A 19,192-nucleotide genomic window follows, 5' to 3' on the forward strand; every position below is an offset into this window, starting at 1 on the left:
AAGCTGTCATGTTCCATGATTATTCTCCCCAAAGCATGTGCTGTTAATTTTTTATCTTAATGAACTGTCCAGTCGAGTTTAGCAATGAGAATAGTGATAGCAGCACAATAAAAATGGCTTATGTCTTGCTACTGTCAGAAACCTTCTCCCCACAACACTGACACAGAACTGAAATAAAATATCTCGATGGTTACAAACACCATTTGTCAAGAATAAGGTGGAGTAAGTACTATTTCAAAAATTCCTACTAACGGGCTTTATAAACATGGATTATTGGAACATCCCTCCGATTGATACCTGCTCAAGCATTTAAGTGCATGGCTATTATTCTGTGTGTGCTTGAGTGAAACCACTTTGGGTACCAGGCTACATGTCAGCCTCAATTTTCCAGAGTATTACAGATGCACGTTTTTTCCTGGCGGGAGATGGGCCAGGCAAGCTGGAGCAGGTCGAAAGCCCCGTGTTAATGCATAGATCCACACGCAGGGAAGCTATTATGCAGCTGCTGGCATCCCAAGAGTGGAGTGCTCTGGAAACTGATGCTACTCAAATCTAAACGATGGCCCAGGAGGAACGAGAGAGAGAGAGAGAGAGAGAGAGAGAGAGAGAGAGAGAGAGAGAGAGAGAGCGAGAGTGCTCAACTGAGCAGCATGGAGGAGCCCGTGCTCCAGCCCTCTGCCCCACCCAGTTTTCTAAGGCAGGCACCCAACCATCATATTCCTTGTCAAATAAGGGAAACGTTCGAGAATTAGGCATTGATTTATTCATTCAAGAATTACTTTCTGAGCTACTACTGGTATAGACAGCATTGCTCTTGACGCTGAGGATACAGAGGTGGGCAAGGCAGACCATGTCTCTGAACCTGGGGTAGGGGGCTTAGAATCTCACGGGGAAAACATGATAAAAAAGTAAACCACAAAAGGAAATAGACACGATATTCACAAATTGCGATGACTGCTGTGACGGGTTAGCCAGAATGATGAAATGTCCAATATCTGGCGGTGGGAAGGGGCTGGCAGGTGCGGCTTTAGAGGTTGTGACATCAGGAAAGGCCCCTTAGGGGGCAACGTTTAAGCTGAGCCCTATTCGATGAGAAAGAGCCAGGCGTGTGAGGACCTGAGGCTGAGGGAACAGAAAGTGCCAAGACCCTGAAGCTGGAAGTGGGGTGGGGCCACTCAAGGGACAGAAACAGCCAGACTGGGCGAGGTAGGGAGTCACCACGGAGGGATGACACTGGCAGCATAGTTAGGGTCTGGGTTTTATTCTGAGTAAGATGGGATGTCATCAAATAATTTTAAGTAAGGGCTATGGGCAATTGCAACTCCATTTCACTCTCTGATCCCTTATTCCACCCTGCTTCAGATGAACTCTAGACCTGTCTCTGCTCCATTTTATCTTTTCAATTCAATTTCGGGCCCGGACTTTGATTCCCATTGGCCCTCCCATCTGTAACCCAGGCCTCCACCCCAGTACTCATCCTGGACAGCCGTTAACAGCCTTGGTTCTCCTGGTTCAGCCCACAGCTCTCTTAACCAAGACTTCATCCCAAGCCCTCTGGTAGGGCCAAGCAAAGATAACAGAGAAGTCCCACGATGGACAAAGAGAATGCCTTTCAGACACTGGTAACGACCCCTTGGAAGCAGCAGTTGTTCTGTGAAACAGTCATCAGGGCTCGATGAGAGACTTCTCTTGCCCTCCACCTAAGTGCAGGGGCAGCTAGAATGTTCTGGGAGAGGCACAATTCGAATACAGAAACAGGATTAAAATCTGTCTTCACAGTAGAAGACATTTAAGTTCCATGGGTCCAAGAGGTCCTTTTCTGCCTTGTTCCCCACAGTATCTTGGTCCCTAGTACACTGCTAAGCATCCAATGAATATGCATTCAGTGAAAACAATGGAGCAACAAACGAATCTGGTGTATTCATGTACAGACACAAGAAAGCTTGTTGCAAGATAGTCAATAGAATTTGTGGTAGGGCGGGTGTGCTGTGAAACCAACGGTGAGATGGAGTTTCACACGGGGATGTTTGTTAGGGGTGCCTTTGAGAACCACACATGTGGGAGGGAAAGGAAGAGAAGCCGAGGGAAGACAAGACGTGATGTGGGCCCAACACCAGCCTCAGACCGCCCTATGTGGTGCTCTGGGCTAAGGATGATGGGCCTTCAGAATGATCTCAAGTACAGCTGAGATGGCCAAACCTTTATCGATCAGTCATTAGATGTGGGCAGCCCGGGAAGGGACGTGACCTTGGCAGAGGTTGATAGCTGCAACTGAGGCAAACCCTGAAGGGTCGGAGAGCTGAAAGTTCTCTGCCAAGAGTACTCCCAGTGGCTGAGAGCACCAGTCCTCCAGTGAAGTGAGAACTGAGCAGTGGGTAGCAGTGTCCTCTTTAGAAGCAATTTTACCTACACTAGGATCTGCTGTTTCTAACAGCTCTTGGCGCTTCCAAGAAAGTTAAAGGAAAATGAAGCAGTCCTGCCTGAATTTGGGCTGGTAGCTCTGCTGTTTGATAGAAAGAATGCCGACACTCGTCTTGGAGGTGGGGGGAAGGATGAGAATCATGGCTCTGCCATGTATCATGTGTGACCGTGGGTAGGAGACAACTGTTTTCTAGACTCTGTTTAACCACTCTGAGCCTCAGTTTATTCTTCCATAGAAGGAGATGGAGAATGACCACCTGAGGGGAACTGAGTAGATAGTGCACAAGGAAGCTCTATGAGAAATCTGAGGGGCTGTGAAGATTGTAGGAAGCGAAGATGTCCCTTTTGAAAATGGACTTGGAACAGTAAGCACTGGCTTATCAGAGAGTGCCTGCCAAAGCTCTCGGCAGCAGAAGGCTCAGGTGGATGGAGGCCGTGTCTCCTTCCTGTGCAGGACTATTTGCCAAGCAGGCACATGTAGCCCAGACACTGTGACAGAAGACACAGCCAAATTCCATTCTTGAGATTCTTGCAGGTTTGCAGACAAATAAATGGCAATGAGGTCACAAAGGAATGTCAACACCTACTTCTCCATGAGGCACATGCCCGGGCCCTCAGTACACTTAGGGTCTTATTTTCTTATTGAGATATAATTAACATATAACATATTAGTTTTAAGTATACAATATAATGATTCAACATCTGTACATGTTGTGAAATGATCGCCACGCATTAGCTATAATTTCTTTTCTCATGGTGAGAACTTTTAAGATCTACTCTCTTACCACAATACAGTATTATTAACTATAATCACCATGCTGTACATTACATATCTAAAACTTATTTCTAACTGGAAGCCTGTACCTTTTGAGCATCTTCACCTCTGCTGTCCACTCCCCACCCTCACCTCTAGCAACCACCAGTCTGTTTTCTGTATTTGCGTTTGTTTGTTGTTTGTTTTCTTTCTAAGATTCCACATATAAGTGTTATCATAGGTATTCGTCTTTCACTGTCTTACTCTGACTGATTTCACCCAGCATGTTGCCCTTGATGTCACCCATGCTGATGCAAATGACAAGATTTCCTTCTTTTCTATGGCTGAATAACAGGCCATTATGTATATATGACATTATCGTTATCCATTCGTCCATCGATGAACACTTAGGGTGCTTCCACAACTCGGGTATTATAAATACTGCTGCAGTGACCATGGGGGTGTTTCTCTGGGTAGACTTGGAAGTGGCATGGCTGGGTCATGAGGTAGTATTATTTATAATTTTTTGAGGAACCTCCATGCTGTTTTCCATAGTGGCTACACCCGTTTACATTCTCACTAACAGTGTACAAACAAGGGTTCCATTTTTTCCACATCCTCACATAGGAATGTTTTAAATTTTTTTTTTAAGTCAGAAGGAAAATGGACCTTTTAGGGTAGAAGATTATATTCATCTTTATACCACGGCAATCAAAAAACATAAGATTTAGCATTTTTTATTGAAAAAGGAGCTTATAAAGGCAAAGTTGCCCAGGACCCATGAAGACATATTGAGACCCCCAAGGAACTAAGGTACCCAGAAAGAAGAAGCGACAAACTCTATCTCACGGGGTCAGGGAACCCCAGCTGGAGTAGAGGATCCTTCTTCACACACCCAGACAAATAGGGACAGAGGAGGAACCTTGTGCAAGAGAATCGAGGGTGAAGCATCAGTGTGCAGGGGCTTCCGGCAGTACGGTATGGATGGAGTAAACGGCAGGGTGGAATGGGGCTGCAGAGACGGGAGGGAATGGGGGCCGGATCGTGTCAGTCAAGAGGGCCCTGCAGTTCATCCTGTGAAGGACAAATGCTTCCAAAGCTTGGTGTTTTTTTTTTTTTTCAAACGAATCAACTTGCTAAAACTTGGATTTTAGAGAAATCACGCTGCAGTTGGTGCAGGACTGGGGAAGAGAGCCTGGAGCTGGCCGTACTCCCAGGACCCTGAGCACCAGCCACCCTGCTGGCCATTTCTGTGTGAGCACAGGGCTGCTCGCTGCCATAGTGGGGTCCGGCTCAAACCCTGACGAGTGAAACTAAACAAGTGACAAATGCTTTTTCTTTCTTTGCCCAAAGCATGATGTAAAAGGTTTAGGGGCAATGAATAACAATCCTCCTGGGTTCATTTTTCACGTGGAAATTCTGAAGAGAAATTGGGAGTGTTGAGAGGTCCAAAATATTATCTGTTATAGACAGAGAAATAAGGTACTGCAGGAAACTTGCTAGACATTCATTTAAAGAGGGGCCTTCGTACCGGTCCTTGCAAGCATAAAGCCGATTTTTAAAAAATTGTTTTCTTAGGGAAAAGAAGTGTAAGAACAGTTGCTATGACAACCTAACGGCAATTGGAATGGTGCTTAGATTCTAAAATTCAGAGCCTCTGAAGAAGATGAACTTCCTAGCCCCTCCACAATTCTTCTAAGGCTTCCAAACGGAGGTTTCTGCCAGGTGCCTGGCTGCAGCCTTCTCCATTCTCAGCCACCACGATTAATTGGTGGCAGATTTTAGTATGGCTGGTTACCTTTCCCTCTCTGCTCTCTCAAACTGCCTTGAGCTCCGAGTCTCCCACAGGGCACAGGGTAATTTGGGTTAGTAGCCTCCAGAGGAAATGGTGGTTCTGTGGCTTAGACATCACATGGGGACAGAGAGGGCTGACGGGCAATGTCCTGATTTTTCCTGAAATACTCTGGGAGCCACTGAACCTTCCTTCCTGTTGGAACCAACTTAAGGAAGCAGGTAGACCCAACAGGGGGTCAGGAGAAACACCCCCTCACTGGCACGTGAGTTCCAGAAAATGGGAACTACAATGGTCTTATTCGTTGGTGCAAATGTGGATTTTGCACAGAGCAAGCAGTCGATGAATGTGCTTGATATGTGAATGAATGAGTTAATGAATGGCCAGGAAGTCATTCTTCGGAGATTTCACCCCATTAATCTCAGGTTCAACTGTTTTCTTCAGCCGAGATATGTCTATGTCTGTCACCCCATAGATCTTGAACATGCACATGTCTTGGCACAAAGCATAAAAGAATAACACCAAGCCTTTCAGGAATTATTTGAAGAGTGAATGAATGAATGAATACCTGAAAACAATCCTCCTGGGCCCAGGGCACTTGGCTGCTAAACCATATCACACTGTCGTCTTGGGTTACTTCCTGCCTGTCATAGTATTCAAAGGCCCTCTCATCTTGAGTACAAACTATTCCTTGCCATGTAATACACAGAGGAAGTGCACTGATAACTTGAGCAGTGCTCAGACACTTTGATCTTTAAAAGGAGGGAATCCTACACCAGCCTTTGAGGTGCTGTGTTGACTCTGACAGGCAGAACAGAAGAATCACACTATCCAAATGGCCAGTTGTCGGAAATGAAGTGATTAAATTTCACCTGGACTGTCTGTTCCCACCCTGGACCACTGGGCCCAGGAGGCAAGGGCAGGGATCATGCTCACCTGCCCGAGAAACCTGCTTCTCTTTACTTCTTGAAGAGACAGGACAAATCTCTTTCCCAAAGATGAGCACAAGGTGGGTAGGTATCAAGTTGCCCTCTATCCTGGGGGTGGATTTGCTGCCTTAAGGCATCTCAGGGAAACTGCCACAGAGAAGGACACGTTCTCAGTGTCAAGTACATCTGGGTTATCTCACTGCACGAGCACTGGGGAGAAGAAACTCATGCACGTCTTTGGGTAACTGACGGCCAAGCTGTACCTTGATTAGGGATTAAATTCATACAAACCATTGCCTGGAACATGGCAAAATGATTTAAAAAATGAAAGATTCAAATTCATTGTACTCTTTTTGCAGCTTTTCCGTAGGTCTGAAATGTTTCAAAATACATTTGAAAGTTTAAAATCAAAAGAGCAAGCAAAACGCACACAGAGAAAAACTTAATATAAGTTTTCTTTTTAAAATCAAGGCACAGAACAGTGTGCATAACAGCGTTTACAGTTGGATACCATTTCCATATACAAATATGCTGAAAGCCACTGTATGGAGGCATGCATTATAGAGATGCATGCGCATGTCTTGGCACAAAGACATGTGTCCTTCTGACTGCCCAGAAAGTCTCTGGAGGGTCACACAGAAGACCAAAAATAGTAGTTGCTTCAGAGAAAGAAATTCAGGGGCTAGATTATAGGGATTGAAGGACCCTTAACTCCCGGCAGACCTTTTGAATTTCAAACCACCTTCATCTATTTAACTGCCTCGTCTAGTTAAAGATAATAAAAATGAAAACAAATAGACCACCTAAGTCAGGGCAAACACTGACTCAAGAACTTCTATGTTGTTCTTCTTGCCTGAAAAATCCTTCCTGATCGTCTCCCGGTACATTCCTACTCATGCCTCACGTCTAAACCCAAAGGTCACCTCCTCCCTGATTTCCTCGATCAGATTCAGTCTCTCCGTGCTCCAGTGGACCCCTGAAGCTTTCTAGAAGAGACTCCGTGCCTGTGCTGTGGTTATTTGTCCGTCAGCCTAGCTCTATCACAAGAAAGGGGGATCTTTGAAGGCATGACTTTAGTTTCATTGTTGTTTTCTCAAGTGTATGTGCATTTGGTTCATTTTTGTAGCTCCAATAACTAGTCCAAGGGCCAAAACAGAAATGGTTACGAAGAGATGGTTGATGATTGAACATATCCAGGGCTCTGTTTTCCTCTCCCCAAGTGTTGCATCTCACTCGGTGCATACGTTCAGCCGTACAGTGCTGCACTGACCAGAAGCCGCCAGGTCTTATAACTCCAGTGGAGATTTAGGACATGGCCATACCAAAAGCACTGTAATATAACTGCCCTCCAACTTGGTTAAGACTGGAAGGCAAGATAAAAAAGAATTGGAAGATACTGTACTTAGGAATGGAGACTTTGCACCCATTGTTCATCATGTGGCCCTTGGCAAGTTTATTCACCTCTCTGAAACTCTGTGTCCTCATCTATAAGAGAATCATGATGACCGCACAGACCAGTCAAGGTTCTGGTGACCTCAGACGGAGCACGGTGCTTGGCACATGGGCATGTTCAATAAATATCAGCTCTCATTGTTGCTATCAGGGATGGTCTCTGCATTGTTCATCATTAGTTAAATGAAGCAGGACCAAAGAACCACCGCTTTGGTTGAAAGTTTTCCTTATGTATTGATCAGGGCAAAGGTAGGACATTCACATTGCCTGACACCTGAGAGCTTCCTATAACCCTTAGCCGACTATAGTAGTGACAGTCACACTGTACACATTGAAGATCTGAAAAGTAGTCTGCAAGTGAACCGAGTGTCTGTTTATGATGCTCGTGACACCAGCTACAGACAGATACTTGTCCTCTTTCTCCACAGTGGCCTACATCCCAAAATAGGAAATGTGCATGCACAGACAGACCCAGCAGGCACAGGGGGTTGGGAGGCAGGCTGCCAACATTGCAGACTGTCAGGGACGATGCAGAACCAGGTGAGCTGCCCCCCAGCAGCTTTTTGTGATTGACTTTTATGCAAATGGAAGATAATTGGGTAACCTGTGACCAGCAGCCCCTGCTGATCATCACTCCGGAGGGTCTCAATGTATGCTCACTTTTCATGATCATAAAGACAAATAGTTTTCACGTCAAGTCATTCATATATGTGGCCCAGTGCCCCACTGAAAGCCCAGCAAGATAGCAGGTGGCAGAAGTCCTATCCTGTAGCTACTCAGGTAACCGCCCCCTGCCCTGAGGAGGTACTTAAGTAAGAAAAATGCGCCAGGAATGGAAGCTCAAGTGGATCTCCTTGGAAGTCAGCCAGGGAGCTGACCCTGGAAGCCCAAACCACTTCACCATCATTTGTTACAAGCCTTTCTCTCTCTCCCTCCCTCCCTCCCTCCCTCCCAGCTCTCTCTCTCTTTCCGAACATGAACGACTCAGGAATCTGGAGGGAAAAAATTTTTTTTAATCCAAATTAAGACAGGAAAGGAAAACTACTCTTTCATCTCCGCCTGTGTGTGTGGCATGTCATAGGTGCCTGTTCAAGAAATGCTAGCATTGTTAACTGGCTAGGGATCGAGAATCTGAGTCTTAAGCCAAAGTTGTTGGTTAGTTTTGTTTTGTTCTTCCAAAACTTTACAGAATGACCATGAAAAAGTCCTTTCCTCCTTCTAGGCAAAATAAATAAATAAATAAATAAGAATCCTATCTTGAATGATGAAAGGGCCATTCCATCTGTCCCATGATGTGTGTGTGTGTGTGTGTGTGTGTGTGTGTGTGTGTGTTAAGGGTACTAAAAGCATTAGGATAGTTTATCTTCCTCTTCTTGGAATGAAAGCTACGTAAAACTCTTCAAAATAGGCTGTTCTAAATTTCTAAGTGGAAAATAAATCTAGCACATTTCCTAGAAGAGAAATTAAACTCAAGTACTTTCTATTTAACTTCTGACTCTACTTCACTGATACCGCATTCTGATGGTCCCTATTATCTAGAAAAATACGAAATATCAGCTACATGTCCTATCGAAGAATCGAAAGGGCTGATGGAATGAAGAGACTCATTTGGCTTGGCGGAAACGGGGCTGTCGCCATTCGCAGGCATTCCCACAGAAGGGATGCTGTCATCTGCTGAGCAGGCTTCAGAGCAAATGACTGCAAAACAGGCTAACGCAAGAGGAGTCAGGCACACAATTTCGAAATCAAATGGGCGTTCGCAGGGAAGTGCAACTCTGCTTCCACGAAGAGGGTTTTCACGTATTGTTTTATTCTCATCACACACACTGACCAGGAAGACTTGAACGGGGGGTGGTCTCCAAATTGAAATTTTGTCCCAAAACAGACTCATATTAAAATGTGAGTGGAAAATGACCAAAGATTTACAGGTCCCAGTCACAGGGAATGACGACCATCTACATAACAATAATTTGTGTGGACAGCAGAAAAAGCCTCCAGCCTTCTATGGAGGAAATGGTTTTTTGTCCTCGTAGAAGATGTATTCAGGGGGAAGGCAAAAGAAGAGAATGATAAAAGATATAAGCTCTAGATAAACTCAGACTTCCCAAGAATAAAAATTTCCAAGGATAAAAAGTATGACAATGTGGCCATAAGCAAGTTACTTATCTTCTCTAAAACTCAGTTTTCTCATTTATAAAATCTTGGTTATTAATAGTATCTATCCCAGTAGGCTTTTGCAGGGATTAAGGGAGCTGATACCTTTAAAGACCTATGTGTCTGACTCCTATTAGATGCCATTATTGTGACTTTCCCTCTGTGGTAACACTAATCCTACTTCCTCATTTTTTGTTAAAGTCTCTTCTAGAGCTTGCTTTAGGTCACATACAGTGCTTACAACTAGGAGTATGGTGGCCCCCAAATAAGTTCTGCCCTCAAGCTCCATGTCTAGCTGGGAATGCACACAACTCAACAGACAATCACAGCCCAATGTGGAACTCACAGTAAATGGTGTAATCTCTGATACTAAAGCATCATCTACCAGACACCCATAGTTCAGTCTTAGGAGATCAGAAAGAACTCCCTGCAGATAGTGAGGTCCAAGCGAAGATATAAAATAAAAGTTAGCTTGGGAGAAGAGAGAGATTATGGGGCTTTGATGAAGTGATGGTTGTGCCATGTGGTAGATCCTAGAGTGGATGTGTAGCCTGAGGGCCAGGGGGTACGGGTGTGGATGGCAAAACAGTGGCCCCATCATTGCTAGAAGCTTGTTGAGGAGTTCCGATCTCTGTCACTGAAAGGGATTAAGTGGGGAAGTCACGTAATATCTGGGCTAAGGGACACTGTTCGGGATATATATGGAAGATAGATCATGTTGGAACTGACCAGGGAGCAATAACCCTAGCGGTAAAAAGACCTGTTAGGGGGCATTACAGTAATCTGGGAGAAAGAGAATTTGGCTTGCATGTGAATGGTGGCAGGCAGCAGGGATAGAGAGAAATAAAAATATTTCCGAGATAATCAGAGGGTAGAATCAAAAGGAATAAATATGAATAGATTGCCCTTGTGGTAAGGGATTGAGAGGCATATGGGATTCCTTTTCTGATCTGGGAGAATTTTGATGCTACACTGAATTGTGACACACAGGACAAAGTGAAGGTTTAGAGATGAAAATCATAACTTGCATTTTGAATCTGCATTTAAAGTACCTACTGGACATCTGTGTGGAAATGATTTATAGACGTTTGGACAGATAGATCTGGAACCCTAACATGTGATAAGTCATGCTGGTATGATTGCTTCTTAATTTTCTATCTGGATATTTGGACATCCTATAAAAATAGCTCCAGTTACTACTGGAGCAGATAGAGGAAATAAATGAATTCATAGAATCTTAAAACATAAGAACTGTTAGGAAGCCTAGCGTAACCACCCTCATGGTCCAGAAAAGAGCTTACTCACCTAAGGGCACAGACAGTGAACGGCAGAACTGGGCCTCGGGGCTGAAATCAGCCTCATGGCCGATGGTCTGGTGCTATCTTTTGAAATCTTATAGGTTCAGCCTCCTAGCAACCTCTTTTCCTTTTGGGATGTAAGTCCCAAAAGGAAAAGAGGTTCCTTGTTCATATTTAAAGAATTCTTTTCAAAAGAAGAAAAGGAGAAAATAGCACCAGGGCAGTCATCTTAGTCTACCCAGTTGAGTCCTCACTAAAGAATTATAATCATCATTGGTTCTTTCTTTCTCCTCTGAATCTTCTACAGTCAAGAAAATTATCATCCTTATGCTGGCACATAATAGGTGTTCAACAGTGAAAACCCAATAACAATAGTGAGTAATGAGATTTCCTCAAAGCCCAAGAAAGTAGACCTACTTCCCTCTCGGATTCTACTTTGGATTTGGTGATGGTTCAAACCAAGGCAGGTCTGAGGGACGGACGTGGTAGGCATCCTCTCCACATCCACCTGTATGCCGTAACCTTCGAATCACTCAGCAGTGCCGGTCTGTCTTACCTTCTTCACCCATTGGACACTTGCTGCCAATTTCTGTAACAGACTCCACCCATCTGATTGGTCACTCAACAAATGGCAACAGGAATGATCGTCACGGGGCCACTGAACCGAAAATACAGTGATTTCTGCAAAAAAGTGAAAGGATCATTAGTAACCTAGAGGTGACACTGATTAATAAAGTGATACACTACGAGACACGGGTACGTAAGACAGACTTTTCTCTTAGACGATAACAATCCACGTGTGGACCGTAGGATGGGACGTTGGTAGATGGTTCCATTTAACAATGGTGTGCAGAGTGGGGAAAACTGATCATGGATCTAGAGGTACTACAGGATGCTGTGGCTAGCCGTATATACATTTGGTACTTTAATTACAAAGTCAAAAGCGGTCGAACTCATAACTTCTTATAATATGCTATGTACTTTTCACGTGCACCTGCTAGAGCACTCATAACAGACCTGGAAGGGGAATATAAAGTCTTAGAGCCAGTTCCTGTAGAACCCACATTACTGAAATCCCTAGCAAGTACCTTCTCTCCTTAAGTGAGAAGCACTGTCCTGGCCAGACTCCACAGCAAAGAGTGACATTTGTGGCCGTGGTGATAGATGTCACACCCACGCCAGCAGACCAGAGCACTGGGCTGGCAGGGCCTCAATTCTTTATTAAGACTACATTACATCCCCACCCCCTCCTTGCACTGCCCCCCAGTCTAGAGTCTCCATGTGGGGGCTGTGTTCTGCCTGGATTCTGGTCTGATTCATCTTCATATCTCCCTAAGTGTCTAACATATTTCCTAGCCCAGAGCAGCTGTTCAATGTATATTTGTTGAATGAATGAAGAGAAGACTATGGAGTGTCTGAACAGCTGTTCTCTTTAAAAACTGAGGCACTGAACCAAGGAAGGTGGCGGCTGGCATAGCTTCCCGAACACAGCAGCATAAAGGATTTCTTGAATGTCCTTCATCTCCAGAGCTTCTGCCTTCTAGGATCAACTCAGCCTGCGTTAAGGACTTAAACGGCTTCTTACTTTGGTTTTATTTTTTAAACTTCATTTTTTCCCCCCAAATCCACTTTTCCTTGCCTCATCTTGGTTCCACCTAACAGCTTCTTACACACAATGCCTTCTCCAAAACAACCACAACAATAACAGCAACAAGCAAAAACCCTTCCTGGTGAGGGGCCGAAGACGAATTGTAAATCTAAAATTTGTTCATAACACCTTGATTTGGTGACTGAAGCAAGGACAATAAAACCATCGTATTGTGCACTGTCACTCTCCCCAGGGTGCCAGAGACCGAGTAGCACCGAGATGATTTCCACATGCACGTAGAGCAATGGAGAAAAAGCTACACGGGGCAGTTCACACAGCACGTAACTAATGAGGAAGGACCCTACTTTGCAGTCGTGTTATACACTGTACCCAATCTCCAAAAATGCCTCCCTCCGCAATGAACCACACCCCAGATACTCCTGCCCTTGTGTAGTCCCCTTTCATTGAATCTGAGCTGTCCCTGGGTAACCAGTGAAACATGGCAAAAGGGACACAATATGATTTCAGAAGCTGAGTCACAAGAAACCCATTAGCCTGTCTGGTGCTCTTGGAAAGCTTGCTCTGGGAAGAAGTCAGATGCCGTGTCAGAAGTCTGAATACTCTAGACCTCCATGCTGTGGAGAAGCTGCACAAGCAGAGAGTCACCCAGCCATCTCTAGCTGTTCCGGCATCCAAACTGAGGTGCCAGATGGTGAGTGAAGATGCCATCTTGGACATCCAACCTTCGTGTGACTCCAGCCATCTGAATACACAGCATGAAAGACCCTAGCTAAGAACCATCCAGATGAGTTCATGCAACTTGACTATGAGATAATAAATTGTTTTTATAAGCCATTAAATTTGGGGGTGGTAGGTTATTCAAAAGTAGATAACTCAAACACTGTAAACAAAAATGGAACAGACATTTGCCACAGGCCTCACCAATGGATGGTCTTTAAATACCGTGAACACTCTGAGTATCATGAAACCCATCTCACCGCGCCACTCAAAGGCATAAGACTCTTGCCCACAGTATACAGCCAATAACGCCTGAGGTGAGATCAGAATTCAGCAGTGCAGACTTCATAGCCTGTGTTTCCTCTGTTTTCCTTCTCCAGGCAGTTAATAATACAGTTGCATCTGTAGCCAGCGTGTTTTAAAAAGTTTATTTCTCAAATCTATAAAAACGAATTGAACTCCCACTTTGCCTTGCATTCTTTAGCTCCCTGCAAAATGTTTCCTATAAAACTCCTTTTACCAAAAGCCTGCAAAGACAATTAAGAGCTTTAGAAGGAAAGCAAAAATAGATAGATGGGTGAATTGTCCATGAGCTCTGATCACTGCAAACATTTGAGAAAAAGGAGCTGTGGATTCTGTAGAAAATGTTAGACTACAACATGTTTCTTAGAAAAGAAAAAAATGAGTGTAAGAAATCTAAGTTGTTTCTGTGCTTGTAGCAAAGAAAAAAATGAGTGTAAGAAATCTAAGTTGTTTCTGTGCTTGTAGCATGGGGGACAAAGAGCTGACTGGGCCAAAGGGGGCTGGGTGGGTATACTGCAGACCTTTTTCTGCGTAGGTATTCTCAGTCGGAATGGTCGTTTTCCCTCCTCTTCCCTCATCTCACGACTCTCCAAGACCTGGAATCATGTGTTCCCTTCTGAGCCAGAAAAATGCAACCCAGCATTGCTGCATCCACCCCAACCTACGCCGAGGACTCTCCCTTCATTCCCCAAGGCCTCTGTGCCAACACAGGCCCTCCTAAGTGCAGGCCACCGCCCTCTCACAGCCCCACCCATCATGTGTGGCCATCCACAGCACCAAGCTTCTTAGAGGCACAGACACTACCTGCCATATATTATTTCAGAGAGATTGAGAAATCAGGAAAAAGGACACAAGGGTGTAAAGTGGGATAGAGAAAACACTTGGTGAACATATGAAAATCAAGAACACGCGGGGAAGGGGTGGGGGTGTGATGGAGGCAGATTTCTTTTGCTGAGTTTGGATGGGAAGGAAGGCTTGGTCCACACAGGGACATATTCTGCTCTTTAACCCATGAATCATGCTGCGTTCCCTCTCTTGGGATCTGTGCTCTCAATCAAATACTTCGCCTTATAAATCTCCATGAATAGGCCTTCTTCTAGAATGTGGACTCAGCCAGGTCAGGCATGTGCCAGGATCATTGTCAACGTCACAGCGCCAACAAAAACCGTGCTGGGGTGAGGAAAGGTAAGAGCTGGAAGTATATGTGAGTTAGATTAAAACGGTCCCCACCCCACTACGCCTCAGCACGTGCTTCAGGACCCGCAGACCGCTTCCTGTGTGCACAACGCCGCTACAGGTTATGACACAGGGTGGCACGTTAAAAAGGAAAGAACTGCCACTAAGCGGGGCTGGGTAGCCCAAGGAGTCAGTGACAGCTCTGTTTTGCAGATGAAGAAACTGAGGCTAAGTGGTAAATGCCCAAGTGCATTGAGCAAGGAAGCAGCTGTAGCTGGGCTGAAACATTAACAAAGTCTAATCCTTTCCCCCCGGCTTTAAAGACACACAATGAAACCCACTTTCCAGGGTAAATCATGCCTATTCCTCTGGTCTGTGCTCACAGACAATTTTACTTATACATAACAGGGAATTTCCGGTATCATGGTCTGGAGCATAATAAACTATCATTAAATATATTGCTATTAAATAAACGAGTGAAACATCAGGTTTCGAAACTTTTATTGGGCAAAGAAGTTAACCAATGGACATACACTTCTCTGTTGGTCTAGAAATACCAAGTTGTTTTGCTGATGTTGTTGTATTTTTCTTGCTCTGCAGGCAGGAGAAGGGGCAGCATATTCAATTTTCTCACTACAAAATGGGGATAATAATAACTTTTGTAGGGTTAGTGTGAAGAAAACCAATAATAAATGCAATACCTCACCCAGACTAGGCATTCAATAATTAGTAGCTATGATTATGAAAAGATATAGATTGTGCATGCTTAAAACATTAGTTTTAAATGTTATTGTGTATTTGATATTCACAAAACCCTATAGTAGATGAATAAGCATTTATATAGAATATTCATATACTACATATATTAATATGCAATCATATAACATACAATTAATATTAATCTGTAAGTGTTTTCCACACCATTCTTTTTTCAGATGAGGAAACCAAGTCTCAAAGTTCACCGGCTCAGCTTAGATCTCTCCCCCTGCTGGGATGTTCAGGGTTGCCAGCTGTCCACAGACAGCTCATGACTCCCTGCAAAATCTCTAAGGCCAGCTACTTACTTACTGCCTGTGCAAAGTGACGCCCAGTGTCTGTAATTACAAGAAAACATCCATAAAGAGTTCCTGGGCTCCAAATGGATTTGACACAGTGGCCCTTTAAATCAAACTCTTAATACGATTATCTTTATTTCTCTTTAGTAGTGTTTCTAAGTAAGCCATGCCTTTAGAGGCACCTAATACAAAGTGACAACCTCTGCCGATTCCAAAGCTCCGATGGACGGGTGTAGAGAGAGTCCATTGTCACCATGGTAATTACCGCACAATACCTGATGGCCAATGGACAGTCAGGAGGCTCAGGCAGGAGCTGAATCCGGCATTGTCCGGGCCTGATAAAAAGATTAGAGGCCCTGAAAAGCTGGGAGCGGGATCTCACAGCTCTTTCGCTGGGCCCTGAAAGGCCCATTGTGCTGCCACCATAAATTCTGGGTTCCCCGGGCACTTGACAACTGAAGCCGGGGACAATACAATTCTTGTGTCCAACAAAACACTCCTTGTCCAATGCCAGTCTTATCAGCCACATTTACAAATGTCTTTCGTTGTACCCAAATAATTCCCTATTAGAAGGGCTATTGGGAGCAGAACTAAATAAATATTCACAGCCTTTGTAATATCTTTGGGAAATGAATAAACAAACAGTCATCTAGCATATGAGCGAGCCTCCTCCTACTCTACATTTTATCCCTATTTCTCGCCCAAGTGATGTAGTTTCACTTTCTCCCCTTAAACATATTAACAATTGCAATACTGGAAGCTCCTGTTTCATTTGCCACCTACTACGTACCCCCAGTATATTGCCTTGGTGCTTCTTCATACTTTTTTTTTTTTTTTTAATTAATCTTCCCAGCAGCACTGAGAGAGGCTTCCTTTCCTACCTCCTAAAAGAGAAGGGGATTAAACTTCAGAGGAGTTAAATAACTTGCCCAAGATAACAAATCTAATTAGGAGCAGAATGAGAATTCAGATCTAGATTTTCCTTGCTCCAAAGGCTCTGCCTTTCTACTTTGCCATGATGATTTCTCTACTGAATAAAAAAGGAATAAAATGTCAGATTAAGGGGAAAAATCTAAGCACAGCCACTATAAAGGCCACAAATATATGTCGAGTCTATTTATATTATGATAGAACCTGAGAACTCTTAGAAAGAAAATAAAAAGCCTTTCTCCAAGACAGTGTAATTTATTTTTGCCCTAAAATGCCGGAAATTTTAGTTTTTAATTTTTTTTTGTGGAGGGGGGAGGCTAGGTGTTAAGCAAACAAAAAAAGATGTAACCAAGCTTCAGTAAAGTTTCAGGGATGTCTGTATAGTCAATATATAACATTTTAGAAAGAATTACTGGGGTAAAAGAGCAAACAGGGCTTGCACGATCACATGGGCTTCTGAACATTTACGTCCTTTTCCGTTGTTTAGTTTATGGATTTGTCTCCTTGCTGCGAATGAACAATCTCAACATTTACCAGTAACGCACATGGAAGAACAGAAAAACTCCCGCCTTAATGGAAGCCACCTACTAGGACAGCCATCTTTACATTAAAAAAAAAATGTGACAATATTAAAACTCCACACGGTTCCCTGTCAGGTTGGGAAATATCCACACTCGTTAACACAACTCATGTATCTCTCCTGGGTCTGCCGTCAGCCTCACCTCCCGCCCAGGTAGGGCCTGCAGCTCCCTGAGCCTAGCAGGCTCTGCACCCACGCTGCACATACCGTTCTCCCATCTGCACTCTGCTCCCATTCACTGTTAGTATAAGCGTGAGGCACCTTCCCCTCGCGCCCAGGCGTGGACTCGGGGGGCTTCTGGATTCCCACAGTTGGCTACACAGCTTCTTGACGTCTCCCATGGGCAGAGCTCTGGACATAAGTGCTGGCTGCCCCTTCCAGTGCTGCCTCCGAGTAAGCTCAGGTCTTTGAGGACAGAAACCACATCTTATACTCATTTTTGTCTGGCCTGGGTCAGTCCACTGCTAACCCTCTCTCTACAGGGCTTTGCTTATTGGAGAAATGTGTAAGTGGTTGCAGTGAAAAAGACAACAACTCTAAAACTATTTTTTAAAATTTTAAAGATTGAAAAATCTATTGCCTTAATTTTATCTACTTGATGTCAAATGACAAATGTAAAATTTATAATTTTATAATTGTGTAATTTGTAATTTTTTTTAAAAAGGACCATAACGATATACTCGGCCCAAATTATTCAGCCTTGATAAAAGCAATAGCAAGCTGTTTGGTTTGTTTCCTAAAAGAAGTTAAAATCAGTAAAAACAGGCTATCCTTCTGTAAACAATTGGCTATTAACGAGACTGACTGACAGTAAATCTATGTGTTTGTGCAAGCACTGAGTTTGAAAAAGTGTGATCGATAATTCCCAAATACTTCAGATGCCGCATGAAGCATTTAATCATCTTTGAGGATTTTCGGGCATGACGTAAGTGATGTACCCGCAATGCTCACCCTTCTGACTCTTCTATACCTCCAGGAACTGTTATGTAGATACAACCTAATCCAAACATTATTGAGAGTTTGGAGTGTGTCAGGTCTCAGGCTGTACTTTCTTATAATGTATAATGTAATCTTATAACAATCCTATATGTGAAGTAGTATGCTTTTCTTTTATCTCATAACTGGGAAACTGAGGCACAGAAAAGTTGAGTAAAGTTGCCTTCATTCATAGAGCCCCTAAGCAGTATAGGCAGGATTTAGACACAGGCGGTTTGAACCTACAGCAATTCACCCAACAGCTACTCTCTACAGCTTTCTCCAGATGTAAATTAGGACACTAATTAAGGAAAATAGTCCAATGATTAAAAAAAAAAAAAAAAAAAGGACTAAAGACTACGTTACTTTGCCAGGCTACTGAACTATCCAAAGAGGGAGAGAGAGCAGCCACTAGTGAAGCACCCTAAAATGAAACGAGGAACACAGCGAAGACTTCTGACCGTGACCCAAGGCCTGACACAGTATCTCTTAACATTTATCAAATCTGGGCTAACTTCCATATAACCAAGAAATCAACTTATTTGCAGATCTCCATATTGAAAGTCAGAGAAGTATTTACAAACACACATACACACTGCAGTTTTTGCTGTGTGCTAGAAATAAGCACAGCCGGCAACTGTTTCCTCACGGTAAGAAAAGTAAGCTGCACTGTCCATAGCAACAGAACTGACTTATGATATATAATAGGAGAGGGTCCTCTCTGGGGCCAGTATGCTCAGAAAGGAAAAACAAACAAACAAACAAACAATGTTTCTCAAAATTAAGTGGGACTGTCCTTCTACAATGTAAAATTATGGGAGGAAGGGGAGCCATTTTATTATTTACCTCCTCAAGACACTTATTCTGACGTTAGAGGCGACACAAATTCAAATTGTCTGTAAGCCCCGGCAGGGCAAGAAGCATGAATGTTTTCTTGCCTGTTGTGTATCAGGTGGACAAAGGTGTAAACAGATGCTTCCAAGTAGTTTTTGAACAAATGAGCTAGTAAAGAAGTGAGTCCCTGACTTAGAGGGACCTGGGTATGCA

At 43.8% G+C, this 19,192-nt stretch overlaps 1 protein-coding gene across 2 annotated transcripts in view; it reads right to left on the reverse strand.

Moving 5' to 3' along the window:
* Positions 1-11,484, reverse strand: part of CDH11 (cadherin 11) — an 86,814-nt gene extending 75,330 nt beyond the window's left edge. Inside the window, exon 1 of one of the 2 annotated variants that reach the window (XM_015587678.2) lies at positions 11,357-11,478. The gene's annotated coding sequence lies outside the window, so the exon portion shown is untranslated. Of the gene's footprint in view, positions 1-11,356 lie in introns of both variants that reach the window. The other variant, XM_006909726.2, reaches the window with a different exon arrangement.
* Positions 11,485-19,192: the final 7,708 nt, after the last annotated feature.

This window comes from Pteropus alecto, unplaced genomic scaffold (genome assembly GCF_000325575.1).
Source record: "Pteropus alecto unplaced genomic scaffold, ASM32557v1 scaffold42, whole genome shotgun sequence".
NCBI lineage: Eukaryota > Metazoa > Chordata > Mammalia > Chiroptera > Pteropodidae > Pteropus > Pteropus alecto.